Source organism: Mustelus asterias, chromosome 15 (genome assembly GCF_964213995.1).
Source record: "Mustelus asterias chromosome 15, sMusAst1.hap1.1, whole genome shotgun sequence".
NCBI classification, from domain to species: Eukaryota; Metazoa; Chordata; class Chondrichthyes; order Carcharhiniformes; family Triakidae; genus Mustelus; species Mustelus asterias.
In genome coordinates this window covers 13,544,964-13,563,063 of record NC_135815.1, presented here as the reverse complement: position 1 = coordinate 13,563,063, position 18,100 = coordinate 13,544,964, and the positions used below count along the sequence as shown (strand labels likewise).

Below are 18,100 nucleotides of genomic sequence, written 5' to 3'. Positions count from 1 at the left end.
GTTGACAGTTATTAGAATAAGAAACAACAAATTAAATTGTGCAATGTTACATGTGATGCAGAAACAGTCATGGGATTCATAAATCTTTGAAAGTGGCAGGATAAGTTCATATAGCTGTTAAAAACACAAGTGTCCCAGGCACTATAAAGAGAGACAGAGTACAAGAAACATGAAAGTTATTCTAAATGTTTATACATCACCAGTTAGGCTCAGCTCAAGTATTATGCCCAATTCAAGATAAATATCAAGCCTTTGGAGTGCAGAAGCGATTTCCTACAATGGTAACAGGCTTGAGAGACTTCCTGGTATGTGGAGAACCAGAGAAGTTGAATTGTTCTCCTTTGTGCAGATAAGATTAAGGAGGAGATTTAATTAAGGTGCGCAGAATTTTGACTGAGAAACAGTTTCTACTGGCAGGAGGCTCATTAACTAGTAGACACAAGAATTAAAGGTAATGCCAAAAGAACTTAGTTGGATAAACAGGTTAGAGCGGCACGGTGACACAGTGGTTAGCACTGCTGCCTCAGAGCACCAGAGACGCAGCTCGATTCCCGGCTTGGGTTATGTCTGTGTGCAGTTTGCACGCTTGTGTCCGCGTGGGTTTCCTCCGGGTGCTCCGCTTTCCTCCCACAGTGGGAAAGATGTGCAAGTTAGGTGCATCGGCCATTCTAAATCGTCCGTCAGTGTACCCGAACAGTTGGCGGAAGTGTGGCGACTAGGGGATTTTCCACAGTAACTTCATTGCAGTGTTAATGTAAGCCTACTTGTGACACTAATCAATTAATAAAATTAAATTAATCAAGCTTCTTACAATGAAAAAAGATGTTGAAAGTAGGTTCAATAATACATTTCAAAAGGCAATTGTGTTTACACTTCAAAAGAAATTTATTTGTAGGACTATAGGGAAAGGAGCAGAGATAGGGCAAGACTTAATTGGTTAGCTTTTTTGAAGAGCTGGCATTGCTTTGATGGGTCAAATGCCATCTATCAACGCTGTATAATCCTATGGTGGTATCAAGAGGGTTGGGGGAGAGGAGGAGTTCAGCATGAAACAGTTGCAGAAAAGAGGCAGCCAAGGACAAATCCTTGTGAAACTCCAGAAATGTGATGCAGGGCAGAAACAGAAACCACTGCTGTAAGAGTTCTGACTGCAGTTATATATGCAACCAAGCAAGGATAGTCTGATTGAACAGGACATGTGCATTAAAAGCTAATGTAGTTAACTATGTCAATAACTGTAGGAACACCAACAGGAATGAGGTAGAATAGTGCACCACAACATTCACATAGAAGGCGTTGAGACTTTGATTAGTGCCAATTCTATATTGTGGCAGGGGCAGAAAACCCAATTAGAGATTCAAACGTGGACAGACAGGAAAGATGGGTACAAATTCAAGGACTATGGATAAGAAAGGAATATTGGAGATATAAAACTTTAATCAGACAAGTTACTGGTGATTTGCTTCCTGGCTTAAGACAAAATACACATTTCTTTAATATTTATAAATGAAATTCAAGGGCAACACTGACCATGAATTCTGGCAGAGTTGCAAAAGATGTTTTCTGCACTTGGGAATTCCTAATTGTTCTGCGCAAAATGGCAGATTAAGTCTTATTTGCACTGCACAACCCAATAACGTGGCCATCTTTGGAATTCAGATGCTTTTAAAGAAGTGGTTTAGCATCCATTTAGAGTTTGCCCAACTGTTAATTTTCACATTAATCACAGGAATATACAAATTTAGAAAATCAAATAATGAACAAGCAATCCTTTGGTTTCATAATCTAATCATCAATGCATTAACAAGACTGGAATAGCTATATTTTCACTCATGCAAAATTACATATCCTACACAGAGCAAAGACATTTGAGGTTCATAATGTATTTACTTGGAAGTGCATTATTTTAGGTAGTTTTTGACCACCATCCTTCCCCACCCACCTTGAAACAATAAGGCAATATTTGTACTTTGTTTATCCTTGTATTGTTCTTAATACTAGCAGATTTCCCTTGGATTTTCTCATGGTGAGTCAGAATTTACACTGTTACACATGAGTGGGGAAGCTGGAATGTGGAAGGAAGAAATTAGATAAGTTTATAAGAGATGCCTATTATGTATTTATTTTCCAGAAATCAGAACATTTATATTGCAGGAAGCTGCCATTCGGCCCATCCAGTCTGCACCGACACTCCAACAGAACACCTTACTCTCACTGCTGGCACAAGACACCAAGGGGTTCAAGAGGCCAGAACGTGTAAGACCTACTTTTCCTGGTCCACAATGAGCATGGTCAATGGGATCTGTGTTGTCGAGGCAGCTGCTCCCACCTTCCTTTCATTACTAGATTTCCCAGGGATTGCTTTGTGGCCAAAAAGCTTTCGAAAAATACTTCAAAACATATTGCTTCAAATATCTGCCATAACTGTCCATTTTTGATTCCTATCATTGAAACAGAAATTTTATTCCCGTTTGTTCAGCTCGGATTCATTGCTGTTTTACAAATTAAATAATCAGGTACCATTGTGACAAATTTCCAGATAGCACGACTCACCCAAAAAGAAGAATGTGCATTAGAAAACAACGCTTGGGAACTTTGTTCCTATCAAACAGACTAAGAAATTTTAGTACTTAGACATAGAATATGGCACCAAAAATTACAATTGCAACACTTTCATTTTTGGTATTGAAGTGGTCACCTGAAAATATACAACTGATGGGTCACACAGCAACATCAAATTATGGAAGCTTCCATGACCATACCAGAGAAGTTACTTATAGCCAAGCAATCATTTCATGTAGATCTGAAAATTTTACAGTATTTTCTTTTAAAAGTTGCTCTGGCATCTACATTTGTAGATTTTTAAAATGGCTTTTCCCAGGCAAAATTAAGCATAGATTTGCTCACATGTAACTTTGTCATCTGACATGCACAATTTAGCAAGATTAGAATTTGCACAAGTGCCACAGATACTCAAATGCTACAATAGGCCTCAGAAAGGTTTCAGGCTGCATAGACGCTACAAAGCTTAATGAACTGCTTCACTTCCTTTACAGTTTAAACCACCTGTTATGCTGAACATAGGCTTTTCATTGAAACTTTTGCCACTGAAAATCCATGGTCAAGGCAAGGGAAAATTCCAAATAGAAGGATGCAAGAATTTAATTTAAAACTTCCAATGAGCCATAATAATTTTCATGTGTGAGAAACAGACCATCCTATTTTCAAGTTGTCCAATTCATGGGTTTTATTGACAAATTAACCATTTGATAGTTTACATAAATGCACTAACTACCAGAAGATGCTGTTAATGTCCTATTTTCAGGTAGTGCAAATCATACTCATAGGACAGTTTTTTCTTCAGAATTGAAGATACATACCATCTTGGAAAGCAAGACTCAAATCTGGCAGCTCAAAACAACACAGATATCGTTCCATGAACAGTAGTGGTGAATGGGCATCTTGGTGGCACAGTGGTTAGCATTGCTGCCTCTCAGCGCCAGGGACCCGGGTTCAATTCCCACCTCGGATCACTGTCTGTGTGGAGTTTGCACATTCTCTTCTTATCTGCGTGGGTTTCCTCTGGGTGCTCCGGTTTCCTTCCACAGTCCAAAGTTGTGCAGGTTAGGTTGACTGGCCATGCTAAATTGGCCCTAGTGTCAAGGGGATTAGAGGAATAGGGCCTGGGTGGGATTGTGTTTGTTACAGACTCGATGGGCTGAATGGCCTCCTTCTGTACTGTAGGGATTCTATGGAATTCTATGAATGGACTCATCATAACAAATGGCAGGTATAATTTAGACAATTTTACAACAGAAAATGGAGGCATAATAATGTACAAGATTGGGACTGGCTGCACATTTTGCCCAAAGTCTCAAAGCGATCATGCTCCCTCATTTTATGTGAACTGCAAACTGAGCATATGTATTCATTTTCAAGATACAAAAATCTGAGGTCATATATCAACCGACTCAAGAATAGCTTCTTCCCTGCTGCCAGACTTTTGAATGGACCTACCTTGCATTAAGTTGATCTTTCTCTACACCCTCGCTATGACTATAAAATTACATTCTCCACTCTCTTGTTTCCTTCTCTATGAACAGTATGCTTTGCCTATATAGTGCACAAGAAACAATACTTTTCACTGTATACTAATACATGTGACAATAAATAAAGTCAAAATCAATTTTGCAAAAAGTCCTCAAAATTGTTTTGAAGTAGTTTATAGCATATGGTTTTCACAGATTAATTCTCCTCCCAGAGTATAGATACATTCTCCCTCACCCCTTCAAACCTCAATTCATTCTGGTGCAATTCTCCATCTAACCATGAAGATCACACTGATAACCGCTTCCCTCCCATTCAGACTGCAATACTATTCTCCTTCCTATTATTCACCCTCCGCCGAGATTGGAGCTCTTCTTCCTATAGTTCAAACAGCCTCTCCCTACCCTTGTTATTTTCTCACACAGCACTCCTTGACTTAGTTCTTCACTTCACTCCGATTCTGAAGTCTGGGCCTCCTACTCTATTCAACTGGCCCTCAATGTAAGCTCAAGGAACAGCACCTCACTTTATAACCTCCAGAGTCAAGACTGAGTTCAAGAATTTCAGATCATTAGCCTGGACTCTTTTCCTCTATTTTTAGAAAGCAGCTGTTGACAATTCTGTCTTGCATACTTACACCTGTCCTAGACAGGACTTGTGTTTATTTCTACTATCCCTTTTAATCAGTCTTCCCCTTTTGTTCTCCTTTCCTGATTTTGTACTTGCTTAAAACCAGTTACATTATAACTTCTTCCAGGTCAAACTGAAACATTAACTCCACTTATGCTGCCTTACCTGATATTTGTTGCTATGTTTTTAGCACCTTTATCTCAGTACTGTTGGTTCAGTGAACTGAATAGTGCTAACTGAAATTTCTCGGCCTTTTGGCTAAGATCAAGTGTAGTATCAACATGCTGTACTTGGTTGAAGTCATTAGGTTACATTTTAGCTTCATTTGAAGCAATTTTTAAAAGCGGCATCTCGGCCTTTTGGCTAAGATGCAAATGAGATCAAGCCTGGGAGGAGGTGCAATGCCCACTCCAATCAGCTTGGATCATGTAGATCAAGCCCAAGATAGGAGGTGCGAGCCTCGTCTTGTCAGCTTGGATCGGGAATCTCTCACTTGTTGAGACTCTGAATTGGATTTGATTGGACTGAATTGGATTAAAAAACTGAAATTTCCAATCTCGTGATAGTTCCACTCGCAATGGAATTGTTACTTAGCTGCTTTGAACATCAGCAAGTGATGAGAATGCTGCATGTAGTGAGGGGAAAGCCCAAACCAATTTTTTCATCCTCAAACAAGGCAATATCGCCCTGAAAACATCAATTGCCCAAGTGAACTGATTGAATTTTGAGGTGGTAACTAAGTGTGTTGATGAAGGTAGGGCAGTTGATGTCATATACATGGATTTTAGTAAGGCGTTTGATAAGGTCCCCCATGGTCGGCTTATGATGAAAGTGAGGTGTGGGATAGAGGGAAAGTTGGCCGATTGGATAGGTAACTGGCTGCCTGATCGAAGACAGAGGGTGGTGGAGGATGGAAAATTTTCAGATTGGAGGCAGGTTGCTAGCGGAGTGCCACAGGGATCAGTGCTTGGTCCTCTGCTCTTTGTGATTTTTATTAATGACTTAGAGGAGGGGGCTGAAGGGTGGATCAGTAAATTTGCTGATGACACCAAGATTGGTGGAGTAGTGGATGAGGTGGAGGGCTGTTGTAGGCTGCAAAGGGACATAGATAGGATACAAAGCTGGGCTGAAAAATGGCAAATGGAGTTTAACCCTGATAAATGTGAGGTGATTCATTTTAGTAGGACTAATTTAAATGTGGATTACAGGGTCAAAGGTAGGGTTCTGAAGACTGTGGAGGAACAGAGATCTTGGGGTCCATATCCACAGATCTCTAAAGGTTGCCACTCAAGTGGATAGAGCTGTGAAGAAAGCCTATAGTGTGTTAGCTTTTATTAACAGGGGGTTGGAGTTTAAGAGTCGTGGGGTTATGCTGCAACTGTACAGGACCTTGGTGAGACCACATTTGGAATATTGTGTGCAGTTCTGGTCACCTCACTATAAGAAGGATGTGGAAGCGCTGGAAGGAGTGCAGAGGAGATTTACCAGGATGCTGCCTGGTTTGGAGGGTAGGTCTTATGAGGAAAGGTTGAGGGAGCTAGGGCTGTTCTCTCTGGAGCGGAGGAGGCTGAGGGGAGACTTAATAGAGGTTTATAAAATGATGAAGGGGATAGATAGAGTGAACGTTCAAAGACTATTTCCTCGGGTGGATGGAGCTATTACAAGGGGGCATAACTATAGGGTTCATGGTTGGAGATATAGGAAGGATATCAGAGGTAGGTTCTTTACGCAGAGAGTGGTTGGGATGTGGAATGGACTGCCTGCAGTGATAGTGGAGTCAGACACTTTAGGAACATTTAAGCGGTTATTGGATAGGCACATGGAGCACACCAGGATGATAGGGAGTGGGATAGCTTGATCTTGCTTTCAGATAAAGCTCGGCACAACATCGTGGGCCTGTTCTGTGCTGTACTGTTCTATGTTCTATGTTGAACGGCTTGACCTGTGCATAGCAATAGGCCACTGTCAGACAAATTGCTAGTAAACACTACTTGCTATATCAAATGCATAATATGAACGTTACAAGCATTTATTGCTTCAATTAAGTAAAGTTCCATAACAAGTTTCTTGTAGAAGTCTGCAAATCATGCTTCCCAAATACTGCAAAGGAATTTTGAAGTCTTAGATTATAATCTTAATTTATTAGGAATGCATCTCTTCAATACAAAATTACAGCAGTCAAAACAAATAATACTGAGGAGATAATACTGCTGCTTCATATAATTTAGCATACCAAAATGTTTTCCTTTGTTAAACATTTACTATAGCTTTCCAGTCATCCAAAGACACGCCAAATAAAGTTATCTAATCTAATTCAATAATTGTTTACTATTTAATCCTCCAAACATCCCAAAAAAGTTTTACACTGAAGGATTATGCTGACATGTTTAGTGCTCTAACCATTAGCATAACAGAAAGATCTAATGGGAGGCCATTTTCATGAATCTAATGAAATTACGTTGACTTTTCATTTAACTGTAAACGGAGAACTGAATTTTATTGCTTTGTATACCTATAACTGATGCGGTGTTGAGAAACTTGGTTTCACCAAGTACATGACTGGCTACTTCAAAGTTTTGATTTATAATTTTTTAATGATATGTTGAAAGCAGAAAGAGAGCATGCTGTAATTCTTAAGTGGTTTTGTCATTAGGGAAGATAGATATTACAAGTATTATGTTGACAAAGTCTGTAGGTTTAATAAAAAAGGAAATGCTACAGTTCTTTGAGGTCACCAAGTTGCTTGAAATAAATTTATGGAGAACCGTGTAAACAGTTTGGAGAGATGCATAGAAACAGTTGGGCAGTAATAACGAGGGACATTAATTATCCAGAGATGGCTGGACAATTAACAATTAAATGGAGAGGAACTTAAAACAAATACCGGATTGTTCTGGAGACCTGCAAGTAAAATATGCAATATTGGACCTAGGTTCTGTGATGATACTGTGCTATTTTGCTATATTCTACCTGCAAGATGGGGCTGCAGTGTTTTGTTATAAGAGTCATTTCAGAAACATGAGTTTTTGATTAGGTCGATTGACAGGTGCAGAGTCATGTGATTAATAGGAGCTAAGCTAGCAGGAAAGCCCATTTTCATTTTAAAATACAAGCAGTTGCTACCTGAAGAGAGCAGTTTCTCTCCCCAAAGGGTTTCTGAAAGCTCCAAAGCCTGGTAACCTAACCACAAGCAAGTATGCCTGCGTTTTGCTAACTAATTATAAAGAAGGGCTTAAGTATACAAGAGAAATATTGCTTGATTAGAACTCAGTGATAGGTTAGCAGGTAAGAATTGTATCATGTTTAAGTATTGTTCAATTGTTAAAAGTTAAGCTAATTCATGATCCCACATTCTGATGCGCACAAGTATGTAGAATTGTTAAAAGAGTTGTCAAATAAAGTTTGTTTTGATAAAAGCTTCCCAGTTCGTAAGTAGATTCAGAGTGAAATATCTTATTCTCACACTAATGCCACAACAGAAAATTGTTGGGGTCGTCTTTGACTTCATAATCTGCCTCAGGGCTTCTGATCTGGTACCCTAACAGCTCTAGTTAATGAAGTCACAGACATGAAAAATAGGGTGTGCGTGACAACATTGAGATTAAAATGCTAAAACAAAAGACACAAAAAGGTTGACTAATATGAAGCGCAAGCATAAATAACAAGTGAACTTGGGAGAGAAAAGTAACTGCTTAACTAATGGTGCAAATGTCACAATGACACCAATGTAATTTTACCAGCAGACCAAACAAACTGAACTGTTTAAGACTTTTAAAAGATAACTAAAGATGGCTGCCAGAAGTCACCGGACATCTGGTAAAGCAAGTTGACCAGATTCTAGAAAGTTCCATTGAATTGCAATTCAGACATACCCAGACACCCTCATGATGTTTCACACCAGAGGATTTCAAGAACTACTTGAAACGGGATTTGTTAAATATAGCGAACCTAACATTTATGTTTATGACCAGCTTTCCAGTGGAGACACAAAATCTGCTAGACAATGGTTATATGGAGATGTCTCCCTGTCTCATCAAGATGGCAAATGACTTATCCAGAGGGTTAATGACTAGGACATCACAAAATCAACCCCCTCCACCTAGCCATGAAACAAAAGCAACTGTCAGTTCAGGCATCAGATTTAAAAATCCATTCTGAAATCAGTGGGGTCATGTAACTAAAAATTGAAATCTCTATTATAAGCTACTAAAGACAAAAGCAGAAAGTAGTCTGGAGAAGCTTCCGATGAAGCAGTACAAAGCTCCCTTCTCTCCTCTCCCAAGTTAGGATCCTGAGTTTAAAAATCCAGCACAGAGATGGTGAATTTTCCATCAAAAGGAACTTGGGTGTAAAACTGAAGGAATTCTGGAAGAGCTAAACTACAGATTAAAAATAAATTGTTGCTGGCAATTGCAGTCATGTGAGCTTCTGCTGCAGCCACAGGTGACCAGTCAGGGATTGGTAACTTTATTTTTCCACATTGAACTGTAATTTTGCTAACTATCTATGGTAAGATTTGTAAATTCTACATACTTGTGCGCATCAGAATGTGGGGTCATGAAGTTCAAGCAGCACAGGTTTACCTTTCTAAATATCTTGCTATCTTTACCAGAGTGGATTTTTAACTAAATAAAAGCTAACCCATTTGAGCTTTAAACATCAAAAAAGCTTGTCAAGTGTTATCAGTACATAAATGATTAAACACAGATTGAATAAAATTCTTTCATCCCTTTAATTTCACAAAAATCTGTTATGGTCACATCTGGAGTGATACGACAGGGATGTCATCTTTATCCCTCATGTGGAAGTAACACAAACATGGAAAATATTTAAGTGTGGTGACTGGTACAGCATAGTCTAAGAACACCGCAATGCAGGGAAAGGGTTTGCAGCTAGGAGTGGCTCTATAGAAAAGTAGTTAAGATTACATTGAACCTAAAGGCTACCAACATGTATAGCTAGAACTAAACGTCATTTAAAAAAATAAATACTGTAAGCCAAAGAGGCAATTGGAGCTAATTGGGGATTAAAATAACAGATGCAAATGTCAAATAAAAATATTAACCAAATCCAAAATGAGGAGGCAAGTGAAGCAGAACAAGTTATGCAAGCAAATTGTACCATTATATATTTTTCTTCAGTACTTACACAGGAGAAGTAAAAACTTCCACAGATTGGGATGAGAAAAGTCAAAAAAGCGGGAAAGCTAAAAGGAAGCCAATAGGTTTTTTCCAATCATAAGTTTCTCATGGGACCGATGGGCCCTATAAACCAATCTGTCCTGAATCAGCTCGTAGACATTCCAGAATTCTGAGAGAGTTTAGAACCACAGACTTTTCAAAATTCATTATGAAAGCTATGCCAAATGACTGCAGAATGACAGATGTCATACCTCTTGATAAGGCAGGAAATTGACAGGTCAGATACCTATCAACTGGTTAGCCTTAGTCACATAGAAAATGCAGTAAACCATAATTAGAGATAAAATGAATGAATGTTTAGAAGTCTAAAGATTTGGAAGTTTAGGTCACGTTTCACAAGTCAGTTAAGATTTATTTCAAGTAGGAAAATTGATAAAGTTGGTGGGCAGGAATGCCACATGTAGTTTATATAGCAGCTAAAGGGCTTTACAAATACTCATGAGGTCCACAATCTAAAATGGAATAGACATATGGATAAAAAGATGGTTAAAAAGCAACGGGCATAAAAGTCTTAAAACAGATAGTAAGAACAAAATGGAAAAAGGGATATCAAAATTTTAAAAAAGGAAAATCTGTGGTTCAGAACAATGTGGGTCTGCTAATAATCTGACAATGCTGATTATGAAAACATGCTAAATTACTTTGCATTGGTATTTGCGAAGGATGGCATACCAAATATATGCTTTAGGAAGAGTAAGCCATTTGTCCCCATGCGCCTGCTCCACCATTCAGTACCATAGCTATTCTGATTGTGGCAACAATACCACTATCTTGATGATCCCCAATATCCTTGTTAGTCAATATTTAAATTAAGGAATATAAAATATTGAATTATATGCATGTATTAAACCAAACTGGACTTTATCGCTCATATCTTGGACTAGAAAAAGCAAACTGTCAGGAAGAATCCAGAAGACTAAATAATCAGAAAATGGCAAAAGTAGAAAATTCTATTTAATGTGGGAAAAATAATACATTTTGGGAACAAAAATAAACAGTGGAGATATGCCATTAATTGCAACTTTATCAATGCAAGAAAGAGCAATGGGATCTCAATCCTTAAAAGTAGCATATACATTTTAAAAGTCTTTGTAAAAATAAAAGCAAAGGTTTGGGAGTTTATATGAAGAACTGAATGCAAAAAGATTTTTTGCAACTGAATTGCAAAAACAATGGCTGTACAAAATGATAGGATAAATCTGGATTACTACAAGGAATTTTGGGTTCCTCAATATAGTTGGAATAAAATAGCCCAGGAAGGAATGCACACTGATTTTGCAAAACACCACCAGCATGGAGAAGTCTCCGTTATGGGGATAAAGCTTATCAAATACAGCTGTTGTTCCAAACCAAGGGGGGATGAAATCCAGTACAAGTATTACAATCAAGCATTTGATATCAAAAGGGTAAAATTATTAAAAATTCACCAAATTATGAGGAATGCTTTGCAACAGGTAGCATTGCTACATCAACTATGTTCAAATAAAGGAAATTACTTAATACAAAAGATAGGAGAAAGCAGCAAAGTAAGCTTTGTTTGAACCGAAAGCAGGTAAATCAGACTGCGTAAAATCTATCCACTAGAGTTGTCCACATTTAACAGGCAAAAAAAACTGAATGGGTGGCTCCTATGCTAAAATACCACACTATTTTTACTTAGATTTTCAAATTGTTACAAAAATAGACTGGGTTTTGATCAACCATCTCTTAATTTATTTTTAGTGTCACAAGTGGGCTTACATTAACACTGCAATGAAGTTACTGTGAAAACCCCCTAGTTGCTACATGCCAGAGCCTGCTTGGATACACTGAGGGAGAATTTAGCATGGCTAATCCACCTAACAAGCACGGCTTCAGACTGTGGGAGGAAACTGGGGCATTGGAAACCCACGCAGATACAGGGAGAACGTGCAGACTCCGCACAGTGACCCAAGCTGGGAATCGAACCCGGATCCCTGGTGCTGAGAGGCAACAGTGCTATCCACCATGCCGCCCACACTGAATGCAAGAGTGTGCAATTACCAACATGACTTAGTTATCAATTCTTACCTTATGCTTAAATTTATCTGACAAGATCGGACTATAGAATCCCAATCAGACTAGAATTCAGCTGTTTCTGCCCATTGTGCACAAAGTTTCTTGCAAAAACAGTAGTTCAAAGTGAAAAAAAGTTTCAGGACCTCTCCCCTCCTCCCCGAGAAAGGATTTGGAGAGAGTTTAAAAATGTGTTTGAGAGCATAATATATTCACACTTGGGAAAACAAATTGATCTGAGACAATTGGAAGTAATTGTTGCTTTCTCAGATTCTAAATAAGCAATCTGTTAAATTAGATTTAAATTGAAAATTTACTTCATGCTCAGGTGGTGGTGTCTTTAATCCACAAGTTAAACACCGACAGGTGGGCTTTTTGAAATAGGAAACCTCTAAAAGCAGTTAGGTTTGATGAGGCAAGGAGGTTGGAAATTCTGAAGATAATTAGAAATCATTCTGTCCATGTTACACAAGACAACCTAATAACATGGTGTAGCACTGCAAGTTCTTTATCATGCAAGGACAAAGTTAAAGAGATTGCAACATCTGCTTGGGACGTTCACATTACTGAGAGTGAAAGCAACTTAATTTGTATCTGGTCTTACCTCAATAAGCATTAGCTTGACCCAGTCGGAGTGAAGCAGCATTCACGTAAAAGATCTGAATAGAGTTCACATAGATAAACAAATGTAACTATTGTTACATTCTAGCTAATGCAAGTACATTAGAGCACTATCAATAAATTTCAATAAAATACTTGAGCAGTAAATAGGTTTGGTTAGTATTACAGAACCCAAAGTGTCTGCAGCAAATTCTAATATTGTGTTTTGAGTTGTTAATGACTATTGTTGAGAGTTTGAGGGTTCAACTTCAATCGAAATGTAAAAAAAACTACATCTAGAAAGAGACTTCACCCTTGCCATAAGGCTGCAAGAGAACCCAGTCATGAGCATGCGATCTTGCATCATATTCAAGATGTGAACTGTCTCATTTACATATTTACATTATCCTTTACACTACAAACCAAAATTAGTAATTTATACATTTGCCTACTTAATGTACCCAGTATTAAATTCAGCCATTTCCAACTGAATTGTTACAATACTAGATTGGAAACATTTCACATATGACCAATAGAAACAAAGAGAAGGGGACTTATCTCTTCAGTTTAAGATGGATTTCAACCTTGGCCCCAGGAGTTGAGAGTGACATACATTTAAACAGTGATAACAATATTATTTTCTGACTGTCTTCTGGTCTATTTTTTCGATTCCTGGTCAAAATACTACTCATTTTACAGACATCTGTTATCCATTTCCAATATTAAACACAATATGCAACTTGAAAAATTACTTAACGATTTCACAAACAAGGGTTCAAACTGTGGCGAGTCTCTGCTTCTAGATGCTGCGAAATACCTCTACTATATTATGCATTTTACTGCAACCATTAAAGTCTGATGGATTCAAACTCTTTGCAATGTATTTAAGTGATTGCAGTAAAAAGGTATCCATTATTCCAATTTAAAATTCAATGCACCATGATAAAAGATACTTTAAAACCTATACTTAGATTTTAAAAGACTCATTTCATTCTGCATCAAGTGGTTCAGCCAATTATTAAAACAGACTGGAAGAAAGAATGTTCTAATAGCAACAGTTGGGTCATAGTCATCACTACGAATAACCCATTCAATAGATAGCTGAACAGTGGGAGGAAAACAGACTCAAACAGAAGCAAAGAGTGGAGAATATGAATCACGGTGTAACTCAGTCATGCTTTCGAACCAATGCAAGCAGTCAATCCAAGATATTACAGTAGATTTCTTATTTTTCTGCAATAGTACTCCAAAACCACAGAATGGATGGAATGTAAATGGCAAGTTACAGCCCCATCGCTGCATGTCTCATTCAATAAGTATCTAAACTACATTAGAATAAATTACAGTTCAACAGGGGTGACAGGAACTAGGCAAAAGAACTTCAAAACTATTATAGATATCACAAACAGTACTGAAGCAAATTCACAAGACAAGGTTACTCATTTCACTAACCTTGGATTTAGAAAAAAATGTTTTACTTTACACTCCACAATAATTTTTAATGCCAAAAAATGATTTTGTAATCCAAATTCTGAAAACAGTAATGGTTAAATCCAATTATATTTTTTAACCATCTTTTGTTATGCAAAACATGCAGATTTAAATGTTCAAATGTAATCTAATAGTGCAAGAAATATTCTAAGATAGTTCTCAACATTTACCATGGTGGTCCCTACAGTGTCAATACAAATGTTTCAGATACAGAACAATTTGAAACATTATCACTTTGACTGCAACTGACAAAATGACTTGCAAGTTTTCCCCCTCCCAATAACTGCTGATTTTTCCTGCCTCTCATGCAGAGGTTTCCTCCAGGTGCCCCATTTGCCTCCCACAGTCAGAAAGATGTGCTGGTTAGGTGCCATGCTAAATTCTCTCCCTTAGTGTACCCGAACAGGCACCGGAATGTGGCGACTAGGGGATTTTCATAGTAACTTCGCTGCAGCATTAGTGTAAGACTATTTATGACACTAACAAATAAACTTAAACTTTTGTTCCCCCATTCTCCATCCCCTTCCAACGTGTTGACAATTTTGTCAAATTCTTTGAGGACGTAACAGAATAGAGAGGGAGGAACCTGTAGATGTACTGTACTTAGATTTCCAAAAGGCACTTGACAAGGTGCCACATAAGAGCCTGGTGCATAAAGTAAAAGCCCATGGAATTGGAGGAAATGTGTTAGCATGGATTGAAAACTAGCTGTCAGATAGCAAACAGAGTTGGAATAAATGGATCCTTTTGAGAGTAGAAAGATGCAAGTGGAGTACCACAGGGATCAGTTCTTGACTCATAATTGTTCACTATTTACATCAATGAGCTGGAGGAAGGAACAGAATGTAATGTTTCCAAATTTGCTAATGATACGAAAATAGGTGGAAGGGTTGGTTGTGATGAGGATAGTGATTGTACAACAGCATATATAGATAGGGTGAGTGATTGGGCAAAAACCTGGCAAATTAAGTTTAATTATTAGGCTTACATTAACACTACAAAGTTAGTGAAAATCCCCTAGTCGCCATATGCCAGTACCTGTTCAGGTACACCAATGAGAATTTAGCATGGCCAATGCACCTAAACTGCACATCTTTTGGACTGTGGGAGGAAACCAGAGCACCCAGAAGAAACCCATGCAAACATGGGGAGAACGTGCAAGCTCCACAAAGACAGTGACCCAAGCCAGGAATTGAACCTGACTCCCTGGCACTGTAAAGCAGCAGTGCTAACCACTGTGCCACTATGCCCTTCTAATGCCCCTAACCTACACATCTTGGGGCACTAAGGGACAATTTAGCAAGGTCAATCTACCTAACCTGCACATCATTGGATTGTGGGAGGAAACTGGAGTGCCGGAAGAAACCCATACAGACACGGAGAACATGCAAACTCCACAGTCACCCGAGGCTGGCATTGAACTCAGGTCCCCAGTTACTGTGAGGCAGCAGCGCTATTCCTCACCAGAGTTCCGTCGATTCCCAATTCAAAGTTACTTACTTAAATTTGTCCCAAAATACCAAACATTTTAACGCTGTCAGTGCTTAATTTCAATTATTGGATCATTCAAATTTCTGAAATACAATTAACAACTTTGAATCAGAGTAAACTGCATAGTTCAACAGAAATAGACATCCACCAGTTTTGCAACTACCAATTAATCCACAGTAAACTTTCATCTGGACAGACATCACTCCAGATTCTGGAACACCTTAGTAAATAGCAAGAAAAACCTGGAGTGGCTCATTTGGTTTACTGTAGATCACAGCATACAAGTTGAGTCAGCATATAAAATGCCCATTTTGTCATCAAAATTCACTTTTGGGCCTATGCTTGGTGTAAACCATGCCAAAAATCATGTTCTCTAAAGAGCTTTTGTGCATGTACAACAGTTGGATGGATGAGGGTGGGGTGAAGTTGTGGATGTGTGGCATAGACACTTGGTTATCTGGATCTGAAGCTAGATTAAATTAGGCACAAATTCCTGGATAATTGGTTTATCTGCCTTCTACTCCAGTATTATAGAATCCCGACAGTGCAGAAGGAAGCCATTTGGCCCATTGAGCCTACACCGACAACAATCCACACAGGCCCTATCCCTGTAACCCCACGTATTGACCCCAAGTCCCCTGACACTAAGTTAGCATAACAAATCACCGTAACCCACACATCTTTGGACTGTAGGAAGAAATTGGAGCACCCGGAGGAAACCCAAGCAGACATGGGGAGAATATGCAAACTCCAAACAGTCACCAGAGGCGAGAATTGAACCTGGGTTCCAGGCACTGTGAAGCAGCAGTGCTAACCACTGCGCCACCATGCCGTCCCAGGTATCCCAGCCATCTCTTTGCAAATGCTTTAGATACGGACATGTACCAAAGAATATTAAAGAAATCATAAACTATGTAAATCAAACAATTCTGTTTTGCTTATTTAAAATGAACTTTTCTGAACCTAAATATGGCTGCCACAAATCACCTGATGTCTGGAATTGTAAGGTGACCACTAAAACATTATATGGATTGCACTGGAGACATGCCCCAACACATTGCTCATGGAATCTCACACCTGGGACTGTCAAGGTCCATTTCAAACAGGAACTGTTGAAAGGAAACAGATGTCAGTTGCATTTTTATAAGCTTACACCTCAACAGAGTCCAAGGGTCTACCAAAATAATTGCTGTCCAGAACTGGGTCATCAATATGGACGATGACTAAGTTTGTGACTGGGACATAAACCACAAAACAAAAGCCAGAGCCAGATGATAAACATCCCTTTCTGAAATAATGAGGAAGGAGGTCACATGACGAGTGGCCATTTTGAAATCTCTAAATCAGTTCAGAACTCAGAGGCAGGCCAGTCTTCCGATTTATCTTCAACCTGCAAACTTCAGACAGGACTCCAGGCTGACCAAGCAGCCTGCAACAAGTTCTCTTCAAAAGCCTACTTAGCAGAAAGCCATTGGCCACCTACTGCTAAGCAGACCAGGTTCCTGAATATCAGCCTCATCTCATTGCAGCACCATAATCTTAAGGAATTTCACCCAGTTTTCCGCCTGAACTGGAATTTCTATGAAGGAACCCCATGTATTGAACTTTCTGGACTCTGGGAACCATGCAAACAGACATCATTTTTGAGACTTTTTTCTTTACTGTCAAGTTATTCATGATTGCAAAACCTGTCTTTCTTATCCCCTTAGTGTATGTGTGTATGCAGTGTTGACAATTCCCTTTCCTGGGTTTGAACGTGTGAATAAACTAAATTTCAGATTTAATCTGAAGACAGTTTGCTGCAAGTCACTTTAAAAATACAAATGGTTTTTGGAATAAGTGCCATTTTTAAAACAAAACATCTCTGCTTACAGACATATGGCAAGAGAACAAAGGAGTTCAGTTTTGCCCCCTCTCTCCTGTTTTAATTAAACAATGCCCTTCACCATTGTATCTTAATATAATTAACACACTTTTTTTTAAAAAACAAAACTTTATCATGCACAATTACAAAATGATCCAAACTGATCTTTCCATATTTTATATAACCCTCTTCAGGCAAGCATTCCTTCTCAAAGGAGCCCAATAATTGGTGACTTTCCACTCAGATTGCTTTTCTAACATTTCTTTTATACTGGCAAGATTAACTCAATCCCTTTCTCAGTCATACTCCCAAATAGGGAATGGTTATAACAATCAATGGGTAAACTTCTCAATACCCCTTGTATAGGAGTTTCTTCAAAATGTTCGAAAGTAAAATTCCATATCTATTACTAGAGATTACATATCATACAAAAGTCAGCTGCAGCCAAGGCACTTTTGACCACCTTTTTATTTTCTTGGCTTCTCAGGCCAAGGGCAACAACTCCATTTTCACCCACCAAAAATATTACAAACAGCTGCATTCAATACCCAGATGACTGCCATGGGAAATGTCACTTAAAAATACCAATGTCTTTTGAATCACAAGGCTGGAAATTTCTCAATTTAATTTTTTTGTTTGCCCTCAAAACTACTTCATCATAGTATTAAATTCAACAACTGGCGTTCAGTCTTGTTTGAGTAAGAGCCAAATTTAATTGTCCAATCAAGGTTCTTAACTGCTA

General features: G+C 38.5%; 1 protein-coding gene and 1 non-coding gene across 3 annotated transcripts in view; one reads left to right on the top strand and one right to left on the bottom strand.

Moving 5' to 3' along the window:
• akt3a (v-akt murine thymoma viral oncogene homolog 3a) overlaps window positions 1–18,100 on the bottom strand; it is a 312,730-nt gene that overhangs the window by 274,529 nt on the left and 20,101 nt on the right. The gene's annotated exons all lie outside the window — the stretch shown is intronic.
• LOC144504917 (U2 spliceosomal RNA) lies at window positions 4,919–5,114 on the top strand. The gene has a single exon (XR_013499713.1). It is a non-coding gene; the product is annotated as a U2 spliceosomal RNA (small nuclear RNA).